This window comes from Orcinus orca, chromosome 18 (genome assembly GCF_937001465.1).
Source record: "Orcinus orca chromosome 18, mOrcOrc1.1, whole genome shotgun sequence".
In the NCBI taxonomy this organism is placed as follows: domain Eukaryota; kingdom Metazoa; phylum Chordata; class Mammalia; order Artiodactyla; family Delphinidae; genus Orcinus; species Orcinus orca.
The window spans coordinates 6,736,829-6,759,317 of NC_064576.1; positions in this window are offsets into that span (position 1 = coordinate 6,736,829).

Consider the following 22,489-nt stretch of genomic DNA (forward strand, 5'->3'; position numbering starts at 1 on the left):
TAAGAAAAAATATGTGTAAGTTACTTCCCTCAATTAGAGATACAAACACCTGGGGCTTAAGGTAGGATTACAAAATTTATACTTCTACGCCAGGACCAGTTCTAATGCATGATCCAGATTTTTGCTAAAGAATGTCATTTTGTGGAGAAGGGACATGCATGAATGTCACTAAAATGTTTTCAAAGATTGTTTCTTTTTGTTGTTGTTACATTGATAGTATAAATTCACTTGATCTTCCCTGCATATGCCTTCATTCCAACCAGAAGTTGTGTGAATGTGGGTTTATAGGTTATAAAGGAGTAGCAGTGTTTATGTTGGTGAGTCTCGTGAATTACAGTAATCTTAAATAAATTGTCTACATGGGTACTCACGCCGCTTTTTAAAAGTTTGCTTTATGCCACTTGGCTTTTGCAAAACACGTACATTTGCACCTGTTTTTGCTAACTGAAAGAAATTTGACGAGGATTTTCACTTTTGTGGAAAAAGAAAAAAGAAAAGAACGTTCAGTGTGTGTTTTGCAGCAATCCTTACAGAGGCGGTGTGCACCCAGAGCAGGGAGAGGGGTACCATTAAGTTCCTTCCCTTGAACTAACACTCAGCATCTCAGCATCAAGCTGCCAGAGCTTTGAGCTGTCTGTTAGCATCTGTGCTTTATCTGGAACTATCTTGTGCATCCGTTAGCAAGATTCTTTCTAAGAGAATTGCTTCTTCACTTTACACCATTTCGGTATGGAAGGTTTCATAGGAATGCTCTACTTTTGGATAGTGAGGGAAACCTGTACCGTGGAAAATGACTATTTGGGCAAGGCATCTAGCTGTGAGCAGTTTCTATACCATCATGGTTTCACAACCGTGGGATACGTGGTTGATGGAAGGGACCAGATGGGAGTGTAGCAGCGCCTGTAGTCCAACGTATTAACAAGCTGCCCACCAGCAGAGGATTTGTCCCACCCCTGCTGTACATCTGAGGGGGTGGTAGGAGTAGCAATTGGAACCCTAACTCAGTTCTCCGGTTTCTGTATCTCTTTGTATATGATACATTCTCACTCACAATTGGCCTGTGTTTCGTTCTCTTTCTATAATTTTGACTTCTAAGAAATCAGGCTATCCCTTACCAAGTACCCTGCCAAGGCTTAAAAAATAGATAAGGAAATACTTTTTTGATGTTTTTATAGCTTCTCATTCATTTGGCTTCTATGGATCTGACCTGGCTGTTGAGCCCTCTGGAAAGGATGTTAAAATCCATAGATGAAGAATTTTAGGAGATTTTTAGATAAGGGTAATGCATTCTTGGCTCGTCCAAGGGTGCCAAATCAATGGAGGGATGAATGAACAGGAAAGAGGGAGGGTGACAGGGAAATGAGACATAAATAGAAGGAATGGGAAAGAGACCAGAACAGGTGTTAGGAAAAAGGCTATCTGGCCAAATTATGTTAAGAATTTGGCAGGAGAAGAGGAATGAAACCCTGGCTATTAGTCATGTGGTTTTTGTAGGAATATAAACAGGACTAATGTTCAGGTAAGAGTCAGTGTCTTAAACCAAGAAAGAGAAATGATGTAAGACATGTATGTGAAATTAATGCGCATTATTTGTACCCCAAGGAAAGAAAACAAGATGAACAATTCTAAAACACATCCCAAGTTCTCTGAATATTTGTCATTCCACATACAGAGGTATTGTTTGATTGCAAATGACATTAGACATTATGCATATATGCAATTAGTGCAAGTAGATGACCTAGATTCAGTTCAACACCCATGATTTTCTTAATTAGAAGGCTTTTATACCAGCAATACTTTAAATGATTTCTGGTACAATTTGGAAACTTGAAAACCAGATGGTACTCTTGTGAACTCTTTAGCAGGCAAATTTGATGTTGTCATTGGATTTAAAAGGAACGTGTGGATTGAGGCCCCTATAAGACAAACATAAAATTTTAAAGTGTCTGGATCTGTGTGCTCTTTTTTTTTTTTTTTTTTTTTTAAACATCTTTATTGGAGTATAATTGCTTTACAATGGTATGTTAGTTTCAGCTTCACAACAAAATGAATCAGTTATATATACACATATGTTCCCATATCTCTTCCCGCTTGCGTCTCCCTCCCTCCCACCCTCCCTATCCCACCCCTCCAGGCGGTCACAAAGCACCGAGCTGATCTCCCTGTGCTATGCGGCTGCTTCCCACTAGCTATCTACCTTACGTTTGGTAGTGTATATATGTCCATGCCTCTTTATCGCTTTGTCACCGTTTACCCTTCCCCCTCCCCATAGCCTCAAGTCCATTCTCTAGTAAGTCTGTGTCTTTATTCCTGTTTCACCCCTAGGTTTTTCATGACATTTTTTTTTTTCTTAAATTCCATATATATGTGTTAGCATACGGTATTTGTCTCTCTCTTTCTGACTTACTTCACTCTGTCTGACAGACTCTAGGTCTATCCACCTCATTACAAATAGCTCAATTTCGTCTCTTTTTATGGCTGAGTAATATTCCATTGTATATATGTGCCACATCTTCTTTATCCATTCATCCGATGATGGACACTTAGGTTGTTTCCATCTCTGGGCTATTGTAAATAGAGCTGCAATGAACATTTTGGTACATGACTCTTTTTGAATTATGGTTTTCTCAGGGTATATGCCCAGGAGTGGGATTGCTGGGTCATATGGTAGTTCTATTTGTAGCTTTTTAAGGAACCTCCATACTGTTCTCCACAGTGGCTGTATCAATTTACATTCCCACCAACAGTGTAAGAGGGTTCCCTTTTCTCCACACCCTCTCCAGCATTTATTGTTTCTAGATTTTTTGATGATGGCCATTCTGACTGGTGTGAGATGATATCTCATTGTCGTTTTGATTTGCATTTCTCTAATGATTAGTGATGTTGAGCATTCTTTCATGTACTTGTTGGCACTCTGTATATCTTCTTTGGAGAAATGTCTATTTAGGTCTTCTGCCCATTTTTGGATTTGGTTGTTGGTTTTTTTGTTATTAAGCTGCATGAGCTGCTTGTAAATTTTGGAGATTAATCCTTTGTCAGTTGCTTCATTTGCAAATATTTTCTCCCATTCTGAGGGTTGTCTTTTTGTCTTCTTTATGGTTTCCTTTGCTGTGCAAAAGCTTTTAAGTTTCATTAGGTCCCATTTGTTTACTTTTGTTTTTATTTCCATTTCTCTAGGAGGTGGATCAAAAAGGACCTTGCTGTGATTTATGTCATAGAGTGTTCTGCCTATGTTTTCCTCTAAGAGTTTGATAGTTTCTGGCCTTACATTTAGGTCTTTAATCCATTTTGAGCTTATTTTTGTGTATGGTGTTAGGGAGTGATCTAATCTCATACTTTTACATGTAGCTGTCCAGTTTTCCCAGCACCACTTATTGAATAGGCTGTCCTTTCTCCACTGTACATTTCTGCCTCCTTTGTCAAAGATAAGGTGACCATATGTGCGTGGGTTTATCTCTGGGCTTTCTATCCTGTTCCATTGATCTATATTTCTGTTTTTGTGCCAGTACCATACTGTCTTGATTACTGTAGCTTTGTAGTATAGTCTGAAGTCCGGAAGCCTGATTCCTCCAGCTCCATTTTTCGTTCTCAAGATCGCTTTGGCTATTCGGGGTCTTTTGTGTTTCCATACAAATTGTGAAATTTTTTGTTCTAGTTCTGTGAAAAATGCCAGTGGTAGTTTCATAGGGATTGCATTGAATCTGTAGATTGCTTTGGGTAGTAGAGTCATTTTCACAATGTTGATTCTTCCAATCCAAGAACATGGTATATCTCTCCATCTATTTGTATCATTTTTAATTTCTTTCATCAGTGTCTTATAATTTTCTGCATACAGGTCTTTTGTCTCCTTAGGTAGGTTTATTCCTAGATATTTTATTCTTTTTGTTGCAATGGTGAATGGGAGTGTTTTCTTGATTTCACTTTCAGATTTTTCATCCTTAGTGTATAGGAATGCCAGAGATTTCTGTGCATTAATTTTGTATCCTGCTACTTTACCAAATTCATTGATTAGCTCTAGTAGTTTTCTGGTAGCATCTTTAGGATTCTCTATGTATAGGATCATGTCATCTGCAAACAGTGACAGCTTTACTTCTTCTTTTCCGATTTGGATTCCTTTTATTTCCTTTTCTTCTCTGATTGCTGTGGCTAAAACTTCCAAAACTATGTTGAATAAGAGTGGTGAGAGTGGGCAACCTTGTCTTGTTCCTGATCTTAGTGGAAATGGTTTCAGTTTTTCACCATTGAGGACGATGTTGGCTGTGGGTTTGTCATATATGGCCTTTATTATGTTGAGGAAAGTTCCCTCTATGCCTACTTTCTGCAGGGTTTTTATCATAAATGGGTGTTGAATTTTGTCGAAAGCTTTCTCTGCATCTATTGAGATGATCATATGGTTTTTCTCCTTCAATTTGTTAATATGGTGTATCACGTTGATTGATTTGCGTATATTGAAGAATCCTTGCATTCCTGGAATAAACCCCACTTGATCATGGTGTATGATCCGTTTAATGTGCTGTTGGATTCTGTTTGCTAGTATTTTGTTGAGGATCTTTGCATCTATGTTCATCAGTGATATTGGCCTGTAGTTTTCTTTCTTTGTGACATCCTTGTCTGGTTTTGGTATCAAGGTGATGGTGGCCTCGTAGAATGAGTTGGGGAGTGTTCCTCCCTCTGCTATATTTTGGAAGAGTCTGAGAAGGATAGGTGATAGCTCTTCTCTAAATGTTTGATAGAATTCGCCTGTGAAGCCATCTGGTCCTGGGCTTTTGCTTGTTGGAAGATTTTTAATCACAGTTTCAATTTCAGTGCTTGTGATTGGTCTGTTCATATTTTCTATTTCTTCCTGATTCAGTCTTGGCAGGTTGTGCCTTTCTAAGAATTTGTCCATTTCTTCCAGGTTGTCCATTTTATTGGCATAGAGTTGCTTGTAGTAATCTCTCATGATCTTTTGTATTTCTGCAGTGTCAGTTGTTACTTCTCCTTTTTCATTTCTAATTCTATTGATTTGAGTCTTCTCCCTTTTTTTCTTGATGAGTCTAGCTAATGGTTTATCAATTTTGTTTATCCTTTCAAAGAACCAGCTTTTAGTTTTATTGATCTTTGCTATCATTTCCTTCATTTCTTTTTCATTTATTTCTGATCTGATTTTTATGATTTCTTTCCTCCTGCTAACTTTGGGGTTTTTTTGTTCTTCTTTCTCTAATTGCTTGAGGTGCAAGGTTAGGTTGTTTATTCGAGATGTTTCCTGCTTCTTAAGGTGGGCTTGTATTGCTATAAACTTCCCCCTTAGAACTGCTTTTGCTGCATCCCACAGGTTTTGGGTCGTTGTGTCTCCATTGTCATTTGTTTCTAGGTATTTTTTGATTTCCTCTTTGATTTCTTCAGTGATCACTTCATTATTAAGTAGTGTATTGTTTAGCCTCCATGTGTTTGTATTTTTTACAGATCTTTTCCTGTAATTGATATCTAGTCTCATGGCGTTGTGGTCAGAAAAGATACTTGATACAATTTCAATTTTCTTAAATTTACCAAGGCTTGATTTGTGACCTAAGATATGATCTATCCTGGAGAATGTTCCATGGGCACTTCAGAAAAATGTGTATTCTGTTGTTTTTGGATGGAGTGTCCTATAAATATCAATTAAGTCCATCTTGTTTAATGTATCATTTAAAGCTTGTGTTTCCTTATTTATTTTCATTTTGGATGATCTGTCCATGGGTGAAAGTGGGGTGTTTAAGTCCCCTACTATGAATGTGTTACTGTCGATTTCCCCTTTTATGGCTGTTAGTATTTGCCTTATGTATTGAGGTGCTCCTATATTGGGTGCATAAATATTTACAATTGTTATATCTTCTTCTTGGATAGATCCCTTGATCATTATGTAATGTCCTTCTTTGTCTCTTTTAATAGTCCTTATTTTAAAGTCTATTTTGTCTGATATGAGAATTGCTACTCCAGCTTTCTTTTGGTTTCCATTTGCATGGAATATCTTTTTCCATCCCCTTACTTTCAGTCTGTATGTGTCTCTAGGTCTGAAGTGGGTCTCTTGTAGACAGCATATATAAGGGTCTTGTTTTTGTATCCATTCAGCTAATCTGTGTCTTTTGGTGGGAGCATTTAGTCCATTTACATTTAAGGTAATTATCGATATGTATGTTCCTATTCCCATTTTCTAAATTGTTTTGGGTTCGTTATTATAGGTCTCTTCCTTCTCTTGTGTTTCTTGCCTAGAGAAGATCCTTTAGCATTTGTTGTAAAGCTGGTTTGGTGGTGCTGAACTCTCTCAGCTTTTGCTTGTCTGTAAAGGTTTTAATTTCTCCATCAAATCTGAATGAGATCCTTGCTGGGTAGAGTAGTCTTGGCTGCAGGTTTTTCTCCTTCATCACTTTCAGTATGTCCTGCCACTCCCTTCTGGCTTGTAGGGTTTCTGCTGAGAGATCAGCTGTTAACCTTATGGGGATTCCCTTATGTGTTATTTGTTGTTTTTCCCTTGCTGCTTTTAGTATGTTTTCTTTGTATTTAATTTTTGACAGTTTGATTAATATGTGTCTTGGCATATTTCTCCTTGGATTTATCCTGTATGGGACTCTCTGTGCTTCCTGGACTTGATTAACTATTTCCTTTCCCATATTAGGGAAGTTTTCAACTATAATCTCTTCAAATATTTTCTCAGTCCCTTTCTTTTTCTCTTCTTCTTCTGGAACCCCTATAATTCGAATGTTGGTGCATTTAATGTTGTCCCAGAGGTCTCTGAGACTGTCCTCAGTTCTTTTCATTCTTTTTTCTTTATTCTGCTCTGCATTAGTTATTTCCACTATTTTATCTTCCAGGTCACTTATCCGTTCTTCTGCCTCAGTTATTCTGCTATTGATCCCATCTAGAGTACTTTTAATTTCATTTATTGTGTTGTTCATAATTGCTTGTTTCATCTTTAGTTCTTCTAGGTCCTTGTTAACTGATTCTTGCATTTTGTCCATTCTATTGTCCATTCTATCTCCAAGATTTCGGATCAACCTTACTATCATTATTCTGAATTCTTTTTCCGGTAGACTGCCTATTTCCTCTTCATTTGTTAGGTCTGGTGGGTTTTTATCTTGCTCCTTCATCTGCCGTGTGTTTTTCTGTCTTTTCATTTTGCTTATCTTACTGTGTTTGGGGTCTTCTTTTTTGCAGGCTGAAAGTTCGTAGTTCCTGTTGTTTTTTGTGTCTGTCTCCAGTGGCTAAGTTTGGTTCAGTGGGTTGTGTAGGCTTCCTGGTGGAGGGGACTAGGGCCTGTGTTCTGGTGGATGAGGCTGGATCTTGTCTTTCTGGTGGGCAGGTCCACGTCTGGTGATGTGTTTTGGGGTGTCTGTAGACTTATTATGATTTTGGGCAGCCTCTCTGCTAATGGGTGGGGTTGTGTTCCTGTCTTGCTAGTTGTTTGGCATAGGATGTCCAGCCCTGTGGCTTGCTGGTCGTTGAGTGAAGCTGGGTGCTGGCGTTGAGATGGAGATCTCTCGGAGATTTTTGCTGTTTGATATTATGTGCAGCTGGGAGGCCTCTTGTGGACCAGTGTCCTGAAGTTGGTTCTCCCACCTCAGAGGCACAGCACTGACTCCTGGCTGCAGCCCCAAGAGCCTGCATCCACAGGGCTTCTTAATTTGGGATGATTCGTTGTCTATTCAGGTATTCCACAGATGCAGGGTATATCAAGTTGATTGTGGAGCTTTAATCCGCTGCTTCTGAGGCTGCTGGGAGAGATTTCCCTTTCTCTTCTTTGTTCTCACAGTTCCCAGGGGCTCAGCTTTGGATTTGGCCCCTCCTGTGCGTGTAGGTCGCCGGAGGGCGTCTGTTCTTTGCTCAGACAGGACGGGGTTAAAGGAGCCGCTGATTCGGAGGCTCTGGCTCACTCAGGCCGGGGGGTAGGGAGGGTCACGGAGTGTGGGGCGGGCCTGCGGCGGCAGAGGCCGGCGTGACGTTGCAGCCTGAGGCGCGCCGTGCGTTCTCCCGGGGGAGTTGTCCCTGGATCCCGGGACCCCGGCAGTGGCGGGCTGCACAGGCTCCCCGGAAGGGCGTGTGCTAGTGACCTGTGTTCGCACACAGGCTTCCTGGTGGCGGCAGCAGCGGCCCTAGCGTCTCATGTCTGTCTCTGGGCTCCGCACTTCTAGCCGCGGCTAGCGCCCGTCCCTGGAGCTCTCTCAAGCAGCGTTCTTAATCCCCTCTCCTCGTGCACCCGGAAACAAAGAGGGACGTAAAAGTCTCTTGCCTCTTCGGCAGGTCCAGACTTTTCCCCGGACTCTCTCGCGGTGCACTAACGCCCTGCAGGCTGTGTTCACGCCGCCAACCTCAGTCCTCTCCCGGCGCTCCGACAAAAGCCGGAGCCTCAGCTCCCAGTTCCGCCCGCCCCGGCGGGCGAGCAGACAAGCCTCTCGGCTGGCGAGTTCCGGTCGGCCCGATCCTCTGCGCTGGAATCTGTCCGCTTTGCCCTCCGCACCCCTGCTGCTGTGCTCTCCTCCGCGGCTCCCAAGCTCCCCCACTCCGCCTCCCGAAGTCTCCACCCGCGAAGGGGCTTCCTAGTGTGTGGACACTTTTCCTCCTTCACAGCTCTCTCCCGCTGGTGCAGGACCCGTCCCTATCCTTTTGTCTCTGTTTAGTTTTTTCTTTTGCCCTAACCAGGTACGTGGGGGGTTCCTTGCCTTTTGGGAGGTCTGAGGTCTTCTGCCAGTGTTCAGTAGGTGCTCCGTAGGAGTTGTTCCACGCGTAGATGTATTTCTGGTGTATCTGTGGGGAGGAAGGTGATCTCCGCGTCTTACTCTTCTGCCATCTTCCCGGAATGATCTGTGTGCTCTTAAATCAGAACTACCTGACATCATCATCATCTGATAATGAGTGAAGGTCCTTATCTTCATGTGGCTGAAAGTGATATGAAATTCTTTCACACTTACACCAAGTATCTTTTTTTTCCAGTTAGATAAAACACATTTTCTAAATTTACTCTTAAGCACAAAAAAGAAAAAAAATGTAAATAAAACGCAGTAGAATCAATAAAGTATCCCTTTTACCATAAAAAAAATTGATTTACAGTTTTACCCATGCCAATATACTGCAGAAAGTATTCATATCCTATTTTCACATACAAACTGTCTTTTCTCAATAACCTGACATGAGATAATTATCACTTAACCACAAGAACAGATGTAATGGATTGGATAGAGCCTTACAAAATGGTCAATAGTCCACGATATCTGACCTACATAACTGGCATTTTCATGGGACTTAACATAATGCATGAATCCTGTTTACTGTGGCCTTGTTTAAGAAACAGAATATCGCCAAATATTACAAAGCACCTGTGTGCATCCTCCCCGCTCCCCCTCTGACTGCCTCAGAGTTTTGTGGTATTTACTTCGCGGCTTTAGCGAGATTTACCATGTACTATATGATAGCACATCACACTGTATTTTGGAACGCTATCTTTTCGGATGTAGTATAAACAGAAGCATACTATGTGAGTAATCCTATAGCTGCTTTTCCAAACTCACTGTTAAATACATCTATCTGGGGCTTCCCTGGTGGCGCAGTGGTTGAGAGTCCGCCTGCCGATGCAGGGAACGTGGGTTCGTGCCCCGGTCCGGGAAGATCCCACATGCCGCGGAGCGGCTGGGCCCGTGAGCCATGGCCGCTGAGCCTGCACATCCGGAGCCTGTGCTCCGCAATGGGAGAGGCCACAGCAAGGAGAGGCCCGTGTACCGCAAAAATAAATAAATAAATAATAAAAAATAAATACACCTATTTGGGGAGCAGAATTGGAGGTCATCCACTTCCATTTCTTATATTCTGTGAGGGTCTGTGTATTTTTAATTTCCAAAAGTATTTTGTAAGCATTTTATTGATCAAATTTTTACCTTAATTGGCATAGCCGGTAGAATACCAGTTCTTTGAGTTATAGGGCTTATCTTTGTGATCTACTAATAGATAAATTTCAAGAATTTCTCCTGTGGGGAAAAACGTGATATATTCTTCTGTTATTGAATGCAATAATAGATATCTATATGTGTATATAATGTGTGTCTGTCTCACACATACAGTTTTATGTGTGTATCTGTGTGTGCGTGTGTATCTTTCGGTAATTAATTTTGCTATTCGAGTCCTCTCTCTATTTTTTTCTTTTACAGGAAAGTGAGGTGTTAGTCTCCTCATATATAGTAAATTTGTCAATTTTTACATAGTTCTGTCCATTTTACCCTTCACATTTTGAAGTTGTATTATTTAGATTTGCCAAGTCTTCCTGATAAGTTGTCTATTTTTAGAATTCTGTGTGGTATTACACCCCACTTATGTCTAGCAATGCATTTTAAACCTAAAGAACATTTTTACTGACATTTATATACCACTTTTCTTTTTGGTAGTATTTTCCAGGTAAATCTTTTTTTTTTTTTTTTTTGTAATCCTTCTGAGTCATTTCGTGTTAGATGTGTTTCATGTAAATCTCATATAGTTAATTTCTTTATTTTTTTAACTCAAGTATATAATCAGCATTTTTGAAATGTAGAAATGAGCGCCTCTGTGTTAACTAAGATTTGCTGATATATTTGAACTTATTTATGGCACCTTATTCCCTACATTATAACATTTCGATGCCTCTCTTAAATTCACGAGTAGTCAATAATTTTAATCCCAACAAACTGTGCCCCAAACCTTGCTTTTTATTTCAAATGAATTTACTGATATGAGTCAAAAGTGAGGTTTATCACATTTTCCTATAAATTATAGGCAACTACAAAAGCAAAGTGGAGTTTAAATGTGCTTGGCAACAAAAATTTACCTTAATTTTTCTTTTCTTTTTTTTTTTTGCGGTACGCGGGCCTCTCACTGCTGCGGCCTCTCCCGTTGCGGAGCACAGGCTCCGGACGCGCAGGCTCAGCGGCCATGGCTCACGGGCCCAGTTGCTCCGTGGCATGTGGGATCCTCCCGGACCGGGGCACGAACCCGTGTCCCCTGCATCAGCAGGCGGACTCCCAACCGCTGTGCCACCAGGGAAGCCCTACCTTAAATTTTCTTATTGTTCCTTCTAAATATATCTATTCTTCGTGGATCTGTGATCAATAATTGGGTACAAAGGTGGGTGAAGTTTTTAAAACTTCTAAAATGAGTTAGGGAGACAATTATTTTATCTAATCCAGGCTTATACTAGTTAATGAAACGATCATTCAGAAAACCATAATAATGTAACACTAGTTATAACATGGTAGTTTAAATGCTTTGTTTAGGCAGATTAAAATGGCGGGCTAAAAGTGATGATAATGAGTGTAAACAATTTCCATCTTTCACAGCTTTAAAATGTTGGCTTTGTTGTGTGGTATAATTAAGTCAACAGTGTGCTGGGTGGGTTCTGGGCTTGCAGACCACTCTTCTTTCACTGCCACCTGTCAATTCACAGATCTGTACTTTTCCCCGAAGCTGTGGTGCACAGCCTTTTCCAAGGTAAGGTTGACACCTGTAAAAGTGAAAATAGAAGGGAAAACGTCATAGATAATAGCAAGCCAGACAATTAAGGCAGTGCATAAAAGCAATAGGTAGGTATGCAAAATATTCTTTACAGCTTAACTGTCAAAATTCCCTAATGTTTGGAATTTAATTCATCCCTACATAACTTACCTAGTTTTATACAGATCAAAAAATGTCTGGCTCATTTTGGCAACTCTTAGGAAAATTTTCCTAAGAATTTTATGTTATCAGTTTCTGGTTTCTTTTAAGTTGAAGATTTTAACACTGCCATTTCTCTTCGAATTTTTGTAAAAAAGATAACGATATTTTTCACCTTAATTCATTCTTTAGAAAGTTTTAGATTATTAGTAATTCCATTTGGTGTGGGCATATGCATAATGATAATCGTGTATACAAGGTTTATATAGACAGACATAAGTGGAAATTGCAAATCTGAAATTTGACCCATGCAAAAAAGGTATCTGAAGGAGTAAAAGCTAACATTTACCTGTTTGAGTCAGGCACTTTTCTAAACACTTTATATCAACCCTTTGAAACCTACCAATTGATGCTACAACATAGGTATTGTTTTCACTTGTATGGACAAACAGAGGACAAGTTACACAAGGTGATAGATGGTAAGTGGCAGAGCTGGGATTTGAACCATTTGGGGCTCAGAGCATAGGTACTCTTACTCTCCATGATAAACTGTTTTGAGAAGGGGAGGGGTTCACATATGCTGGTTGTGTGATGATGGTGACTTTGGTTGTAGTTATGGTTGTGATGAGAGTGGTACTAAAAACAAACAAGCAAACAAACAAAAAATCCTCCATTCTATACCAGGAGCTAGGCTAATTATGTTGCACGCAGAATGCCAAATAATTATCTGAAATATTTTATGAGCTAGGGAATATTACTATCCTTATTTTTCAAGGGAGAAAACTAACACAGAGAAATTATGTAACTTGTCCATAGACACAAAGCTAATGTTTCACAGAGGCAGGGAATGTTCAGGCCCTCTGGAGGCCTGAATCTAAGACCTATTCTCTGGTGTTTACTTTTCTGCAGGTTTATGACATAAATATAACACTCACTGGTGTAGGCAATGAGGTAGTTAATTCTTTTACTGAGGATTACCATATTGTTAAAGCCTCTTCCTGGTTAAAGACTATAACCTTTTCTAACTTGCATTGAAACATCCATGCAGGTTAGAATAGGTTACTTGTTAAATTAATCTTTTATTTTAAATGCAGAATAGTCACTATGTTCATTAATAACCAGACTCGGTTTTTTGTCTTTTTTTTTTTTTTTTTTGGCTGCATTGTGTCATCTTTGCTGCATGCCGGCTTTCTCTAGTTGCAGTGAGTGGGAGCTATTCTTTGTTACGGTGCATGGACTTCTCATCGAGGTGGCTTCTCTTGTTGCGGAGCACGGACTCTAGGCACATGGGCTTCAGTAGTTGTGGCACATGGGCTCAGTAGTTGCGGCTCACAGACTCTAGAGTGCAGTCTCAGTAGTTGAGACGCACGGGCTTAGTTGCTCCGTGCCATGTGGGATCTTCCCAGACCAGGGATCAAACCCATGTCCCCTGCATTGGCAGCCAGATTCTTAACTACTGTGTCATCAAGGAAGTCCCAGACTAGGTTTTTAAATGTAGATATTTATTGACAAGCCACACTTGTTTTTCATTTCTGCTCCACACTGATAAGCTATGTTAGCACAGGGAAGGGCAGGTCTGCATTAACTATGACAAAAGTTATCATAAAGAGTACAAAAATTATGGTTCAGAAAGATAACTTAGACTTGATCGTGCAATGAAGGTAAGAAGTCCAAGAATAATTACAGTTTGGCAGGGTACATGTAGGAATAAAATTAGCAAGGAGTGGTGAAAACAGAGGAAGTGAGTTTGGCAGGTAATAGGAATAATCTATGGTAATGGAAATTGAAGTCATGAAAATATGGCGGTCTGCCCTTCTGTCTTCCTAATGCATCCATGTTCACCAGATGACCTGGTCAGGGAATTTTTAGTTAGAAAGCAAAATTAATAAGCATTTACAATACTGAAAAAGGAACATACCGTTGTTAAATTTATGTCTTAATTTTGCTTGCTATCCTAATACATATATATTTTACTTACCATTTGACAGTCTTCTTTTCACTTAATAGTACATATTTTTCTATGTAACATTGCATGTTCATTTTCTTGTATTTGCTGCGTAACTCCTTTTCACATTCTTGTGCCATAATTTGCATAGCCATTCTTGTATTTTTGGCATTTGTGTTGTTTCTGGAGTATACTGAGGAGTGTCATACTTGGGTATAAGCACCTTGACATCCAAATTCTTGGAAAACAAAGATCATATCTTTCTCTCATTTAAAGCCTTCAATTGTTTCCTACTGCTTTTTTTTAATTAAAAAAATTTTGTTTGCAAATATGTTTTTCTAAATTTTATATTGGAGTATAGTTGATTAACAGTGTTAGTTTAAGGTGTACATCAAAGTGATTCAGTTATACATATACATGTATCTATTCTCTTTCAAATTCTTTTCCCATTTATGTTATTACAGAATACCGAGAAAATTTCCCTTCTGCTATACAGGAGGTCCTTGCTGGTTATCTATTTTAAATATAGCAGTGTGTACAATCTAAGTTCATTACATGGCTGCCAGCCAGGTTTTTTATAGATTTAGTTCCACGTGTTTGTAGGTCTGAAGTCCCCATTTCCTTGCCAGTTGAGGCCATAGGGAGTCATTCTCATCTCCTAGAGACTCACTGGCCCCTACCTCCATCTTCAAATCCATCAATGAGTGGCTGAGTCCCTCTCATACTTCATTATTTTTCTGACCTACCCTCTACCTTATCTCTCCTAATTCCTCTTTCATTCCTCTCTCTGACTGACTCTTCTGCTTTTAAGGGTTCTTGTGATAACATTGGGTCCACCCGGATAACCCAACATAACCTCCCTGTCTTAAGGTCATCTGATTAGAAATCTTAATTCTTTCTGTAAAAGCCCTTCACAGAGGTACATAGATTAGTGTTTGATTGCATAATCAGGAATGGGAATTTTGGTGATGGGGCATCTTTAGAATTCTGACTGTCACATGTCTATTAATAAAAAGAATGGAATTTTATTTTATGGGATAACATTTTGCTTAATTAAGTTTCACAGTTACTGTTCTTCATGATCCAGTCAATTGCAAATGTTCATTTCTAAGAATCATTCTTAGCCTACAGGAACAGGAGACTTACTAAAACAGGAGACAGGCTGGTTTGGCTCGTGGGCTATAGTTTATGAACCCATGATCTAGAATATCGTGTGGCCCTTGGAAGTACTGTTGATGAGTATTTAATAATCAATGCGTAAACTATATAGGTATACTAAAATAGACAATAAAATAGCATGTACTATTTTTTCAATTGTATAAAACAGATATTTGTAATAGTAAATTGATAAATAAGTAGCTTTACATTTGCATAAACTGAAAGATACGCAGTGCACTGAAAACAATAGTTAGAAAGGAAATGAAACACAATTCCTTACGTGTTTCTGTATTTGTAAAGCAATTGTAATGTATTTTTATCAGAAATTAGGAAACATTTTAAACGGTATGAAATATTTCATATTTAACTATGCAGTATTAATTTTTTAATTTATTTTTTGCCATTAATTGCTTCACTAATGTAAGTAGGATAGAAGATATTAAAACACAGCATCATGTTACACAGGAACTGTTATAACCAGCTAAATCTGTAAAGAAAGATGAATTTTAAGTGACCTTGTAAGCCAGACTCTACTAAACCTAACTGGCAACTCTGTCCTGATTAAAGAACAATGGGATTTATTTTAACAGTCTTGTATGAATGGTTCTGTGCTGTCCACAGTGTTAGTTTTCACACCTCAGTTACCAAACCAGTATGAATCGACCCCAAATCCCTATGTTCTAGACTTGTTTTTGCTTACCATTTACTATGAAACTTTTTTAATGCATGAAGATGGGGGTGAGAGTGGGAAAAATACATGAAGGTATAAATGGAAGTTTGTCCCTTTGCACTGAGCGAAATATGTACCCCACTCTTATTGCCAGGGATCCCTAGCTCAGCCAGCCGTTCGCTTTGGTTCTCTGACAATTAAATGATTATCTTTCCACCCTTTGTCTACTCACAATTAAGAAAGCAAAGAAAATAAAAGCGATATTCTACAAGAAAGACAGAAAGAAGAAAAATAATACCATGAAAGAGAATTTCTTTACCATACGTGTATGAGTGGCTGGTAGGATTAAAATAGACTAAAGTCATGGGAGTGAAATTTGTGTGAAAGGTCCATCTTAGAGATTAAGAATTAAAAGAGAGTCTGTTTTCATTTTGTTTGTTTGTGTTTGTTTTGTTTTTTAGATTCCATGTATGAGATCATGTAGCATTTGTCTTTCTCTGTCTGACTTATTTCACTTAGTATAATACCCTCTAAGTCCATTCACGTTGTCACAAATGGCAAGATTTCATTTTTAATTGCTGAGTAATATTCCCCAGTTTATATATACCCCATCTTCCTTATCTATTCATCTTTGATGGTCATCTAGGTTGCTTCCATATCTTGGTTATTGTAAATAATGCTGCAGTGAACATTGGAGTGCACATATTTTTCTTGTTAGTGTTTTTGTTTTCTTCAGGTAAATACTCAAAGATGGAATTGCTGAGTCATATGGCAGCTTTATTTTTAATGTTTTGAGGAATTTCTATACTGTTTCCCATAATGGCTGCAGCAATTTACATTCCAACCAACAGTGCACGAGTGTTGCACTTTCTCCACATTCTCTCCAACAATTGCTTTTTGTTGTCTTTTTGATTGTAGCCAATCTGACAAGTGTGAGGTGGTAATGCATTGTATTTTTTTTAACTGAAAATCTTTAATTTGTAGTTATTCCAGAAATCTTCAATTGGCTTGCAAAAAGTGGTGATGTTTTGTTTTAAAATGACAATGGTAGGTCGATGCCACCACTGTTATTTATGTATATGTCTTGTCATATTTATTAGATAACAGTGTCTATCATCTTATTTCTTTTTTGAAATATGTAAACATTTTGCCGCAATGCAATGTACCTAGCAGGATCTCAATAAATATTAATTTATTGAGAATTAGAAGAGATAATTGGTTAAACTATAGATATGGGTGAGGTAGTCCTCCAAGACAGAATAACCTATAAGACAAACAAAAGCTCTTTCACATAAACAATTTTTTTAATGTCAAGTTGAATTCGTGTATATGATATATGCACTAAATGACGTTCATATGCAATAGACTGTTGTGGGATAAAGTAGACCAGAAATAAACTGAAAAATATCACAAAGCAAAACATATCAAGATCTCAAGAGAAGTTGTGAATAATACAACATAGCTATTGAGTACCTGAAATCAACTTCAGGAGAGTGGAGAACTTCAGTGTAAATTCTCTCAGAGGACATCTCAGAACATAAAGAGATTGAATTGTGTAGAAAAACTTCTGTGTAGCATACAAGTTCACGCTATAGTTCCTCCAAGAGGGAAACTGAGCTGTGAATGGGTCTAACATGCTAGGCTAGAACCACAGTATTTGAAGAAGTATCTTATAAAATGCATAAAATTTTGATTGTTGACCAAGAGTTAATTCATGTTTAGATATGTCACGTCTAGCCTTCATTTATTCAGACTCAAACGAGAGAGTTCAATATTCAGGTCAGGATTTGCAATGGGCAGTCAGGTGACCCTTTAACTTTTAGGTGCTATTAGGAGAGGAAAACTTGACCTTTGGGCACCTTGTTGCTAATGAAATGTTCAGGTTAAACCTTTACTAGTTAAGGAACTTATAAAGTTTTACAGAGGCTTGCCTAGAATCCAGAATAAGGGCTTGGGGGGGTTGAGGTCAGACAGTGGCTTGAAAGGAGAAAAGTAGCACTAATAGGTTTGTTTTGGGGGGACAAATATATCTACCTCTTTTCAATATTTTGTCGAAGCCCACCTTAGCCCTGCCATTCAAAATCATCTTTTCTGTTATTTTGGCACTTGCGGTACAACACAGAACCCCGATTTAGGCTGGCAGGTAAATTTAGACTATTCTTCCTGACACTTTGTTTTAACTTAGCAAAATACTAAATAAAATATGGCTTCTTGTCACTTATCCCAAACATCAAATATAAATAGGTAACATTATTTATTTTAAAATGAAATTTGCTCTAGCAAATATACTTCATCTTTTGCTGCAGTCCTTTCATTTGATTTCCAGTTTCTCTCTTTCATTTTGGAAGAAAAAATTCTATGCTTTATGTCTGTATAGACTCTCCCATGGGGCAGTTCAAACATAAATGTGCATCCTTAACATTACATTTCTTGGTTTTTAGCTTGCACCAGAACTTTCCCCCCATTTCAATGTAGCTTTTGTATGGACATGTGCAATGAAAAAAGCTAATAAACTTAATAAATGGTTCAGTTGCATGGCTGCACCTGTGTGTCACCTCCATCCATATTATCCACTTCCTCAGACATTGCCCTGTACCTCGTCTTGGTCACAGGACCCTACTGTAAGTCTAATAAATAATGCAATAAAGGTAAATAATCTGAGAAAATATTACAGTGCAAACTGAAAATAGTTTTGCTGTAAATTTATGCACGTTTTTATTCACTCTGCCAAGTACAAGTATGCTGGCATTCTACTGTTCGCTTTAGATCTCCCACAAGAATATGACCAAAATCCTTATTTCTTATGAGCTTCGTTCAAATATATATTAAAGTGGCTCCGTGCCAGCACGTTTTTTTCTCAATAGGATTGGTGCAAACTGATTCAGACAATAACACATGCTATAAATATATGTATTTCTGAAATGACCCTCTGAAACTGTCTGCACGTTCAAAGTACAGTAGAAAATTAAGTTTTTTCCAGTAATTCAGGCATCAAATGCATTTTTCTCCTGATGTTCTAAAAATATGGACAAACTGTTAACTTTTACTTGAAACTTTTGGATAAAAGATATATTTCCAAACAGATGTGAGCGTGTGGACTCTGAATGTTTAGAAAGGCAAGACTTTCCAATGATGCTAAGTACTAAAATTGTCTATCAGATATCAGCATGATACAAAGCAGAACAGGCTCACCTCCTCGTGTCTTACTAGGTTAAGAATACTTTAGATCTTTTTAGCTAAAGACCATTTTTAAACAAAATATGCCATCTAGTTAGTCAACATGAGACTGTGTTTTCAATCACTCTTTTATGTAGGGTCTGTCGGCGGCTGAATGATCGTACTCTCATTAATACCTTCGACAGTTCATAGCTGTCAGTCAGAAAAGATTTTCACAAGCTGCTTTTTCAAGGCATGAGAAATGCACAGAAATGAAGAGGTGATCTTAGACTGACAGATCGCTTGGGGTAGCTTGAGTAGGCTCTAACCGACTCTTGATTTGCTCTTTCCTGCTATCTAAAGAAGGCACTGAATTGATAAAGCTATTTAATGAAAATCTTAGCTAGGTTTTATCTGGTTCTGGCACTAACCAATAGGGCATATTTACACTATACATATTTTACATAGAGACACACAAGGCTTAGTGTTTCAACTGGCTTGTGTAGAGCACAGGATATTCGCCTTTACAACACATTTTTTTCTGTTAACTAGAAACAGGACCAGGAACAGCCAGATAACGTCGTAGGCAACGTCCAATATTTTATGTATAGTAGTTTACGTATAGTAAAATGTCAATCAAAATATATAGAAGTTTTCCACCGTGTACATTTTATGTTATCTCTAACCTGGGTAAGAGGTGAAAAACCTAGCTTAACCATTTAAAAACTACTTCTCTCCAAAATTTCTTTCAGGATACTTTAAAATGTTGTATTTATAATAAAAGCAACTATCAATTTAGCGCTTGCTAAATGCTAGACCTTGTGCTGAGCATTGGACCTCCATGAGTCCATGCTTATCTTTATAATCCTGCAAAGTACACATGATTATCCTCATTGCTCAGATGAGGTCATTTATGCTTGGACAAATTAAATGACTTGACCGAGCCCATAAATGTAGTAGTTGGTAGACACAAAACAAAGCTGTTTGGATGCAAATCCCTTGATCTTTCTGGTAATGTTACTGTGCATTCTGAGGTCATCTTCAGTCATGGTGGAATCTATTTCTTTTATTTCTTAACTGTTCTTGTTTGAGTGGTTCAGAGGCCACTGCTTTTTGCTCTGAGTGGTTTCTTTGTCCAACCCAGGTGTGTATTCCTATGTTTCAGTTACCTTCCGATTTACCAAGTCATAACACAGCTCTAAGTACAGCGACTGCCTGCTTTACTACATCCATTTTGAGATATAAATGGCATCCTCATAAATGTGCATAACTACTTCTGACTTTCAAAGAATGCAAAGCAACGGCAAATAGTTAATGGTTCATTAGCTAAATACTGTGCACAGTTTGTTATTAGAACGTTGCCTGACCTGAGAATATTTTTCAGAGCAAATTACCTACCAGAATTTTATCTGATGATCCTAAAATGAATCTTTTAGAGTAAGCTATGGTTTCTCCAGAATATTTAAAAATTTAGTGCCCTAAGTTTTTAAATATCTGAGTTAATTAAGAGAGGTAATAATCCCCATATACAGCTTAGTTATTTTCATTTATATGTTATATACATATTTTGCATATTTTATGAATACATGTAGTTATATTTAGTAAACAATAAATAGTTCCATTAGATTCTTTTATTACAGAAATCATAAAAATATAATAGAATAACATACATCTAATGTTAATACTATGTATAAAATAGTTTTATCTATATATACTAATTCTTCATGCATTGAAGGTGATCATTGGGGCCAATAATTTTCAGTGTACTATACAAGGGATATGGAATATATAAGATATTTAATTGCACATAATGTCTGCTTGATAAATGTTACACAAAGGAATAAGTGAATCCCTTAGTGAATGAGCTCCTAAAGATACCTTAACTTATTTTTATTTGAAAGTATAATACTTCCACTGTATCTTCAAGCTAAACCTTCAAACACTAAGCTCAATATTTTAAATATAAGAGATCCTTAATAAATGCTTGTTGAAATGAATTGAGTCTGAAAATATTCTATGATGTATCTGGAACAATGTTTCCAAAAGAGCATTCTGAAGAATTATTTCTCTGAAGGGTGACCCTCAAGTATGAGTTCCATAATCACATACATTGGTGGCATGTTCTATACTGCAGTGTTAGTTTACTTGGCTTCTCACAAGTTTTACAATAGAGAAATCCCTTTAACTTTATTCATTCATTTCCCAAGCCTAATTGACCACAGAAACTCTTTGTCCTCCACTTAAAGTCTACTGGCTAGCTTTCCCAGTAAGTCAGTATAAGAATCAGTGTTCAAGATGTCAATTCCTTGAAACAAAAATTCTTGATATTACTTCATTTAAATGCATTTGTCTCTTTATAGATTATTACTTTTATCTCTAGTTTATATTTGGGTTTCTGTTATTTGTACTTTAGCTAACAGAACTTTATAGTGCTAATAAATAGGGATATAAATGTGCTTTGAAAATGTCCCCGTTTTCCTAATATTATCACGACTAAGTTTCATTATGGCATCTTGAATAATAAATGTCAGTGCTTAAGATGAAGATGAAAATAATATGAAAATTTCTTCTTTGTAATTTTTGAAATCTGTCTTAAGGCATACACTCAAAATGTTATCCTTTCAGCAATGGATAAGATTTCAGGACATGTATCTCCTCACAGAATGCTTCTTTTCCTACACTTCTTGGTGAACTCCATGTTCTTTTTATATGAAATCAAAACTAACAATTGATATAAATTACTCATGATAAAATTGCTTTTTATTGTACTTTGTGCTTGACTCAAAAAGTTTAGTTAAGAAATTTGAGGTTATATTAGTCTTAATAATGTTTTTAAACATTACTTTAATACACTAGAAATGCGTACATCCAGGTGTATCTCTTTGTGAGTATGACTGAGAGGCAGAATGATGCACTGAAGGGGTAAGATTTTTGTGATCCCCTGGGTTTCAAGCGTAGACTCACCACAGGAATGCTGTGAATCTTAGGTTAATTGTTTAACATCATTGAATCTAATTTTTGTAAATCTTTAGATTGGTTATGAAACCTAGGTATGAGCTGAGGCTACATTTTCTTTTGAGTTTAAAATCATTGACTCAGTATTTCTATCTTACCTTCTGTAGAAAATATAATAAAAATCTCAAGTTTGCTCTAAATCCCTGTTATAGGCAAATTTGCGAACCCGCAAATTCATATATTGGTCCTACCCCCTAGTACCTAAAATTGTGACCATAGATGAAAATAGGATCATTAAAGGGGTAGTTAAGTTAAAATGAATTCATTCTTTGGACGCTAATCCAATCTAACTGGTGCCCTTACAGAAGAGGGAATTTAGATGCAGACACACAGAGGGTAGACAGTGCGAAGCCACAGGAGAAGACAGCCACCTGCAGTCCAAGGAGAGAGGCCTGGAATGACCCTTCCCTCACCACTGTCAGAAGGAGCCAGCTTTGCCAACACCTTGATTATATGGACCTCCAGCTCCAGAACTGTGAGAGAGTCAATCTTTGACGTTTAAGTCATCCAACTGTTGTGCTTTGTTTGGGTAGCCTAGGAAACTCATATAATCCCAGGAGTTCCACAGGTCTGGATCTGATGTCTAGATTCTGAAGCTGAATCCAGCCTCTGTATCCCGACACTGAATTAAATCTCAGAGACAGAGTTTTGGGTGATATAGAAAAGAATAGCTTTATTGCTTTGCCAGACAAACGGGGCCACAGCGGGCTAGTGCCCTCAAAACTGTGTGTCCCCACTTGCATCGGCAGGCGGACTCTCAACCACTGCGCCACCAGGGAAGCCCTTCAACACTATTGATTTTTGACTGTTCCTCCCTTATCTCTGCATTTCTTCCTTTCCTTGATTAGCAACTGTTTCAACCTGCCCTTTGGAACTTGGGAAGGGGACACAGAAAGGTTTTTGTGCCCAGGAGCCCCACA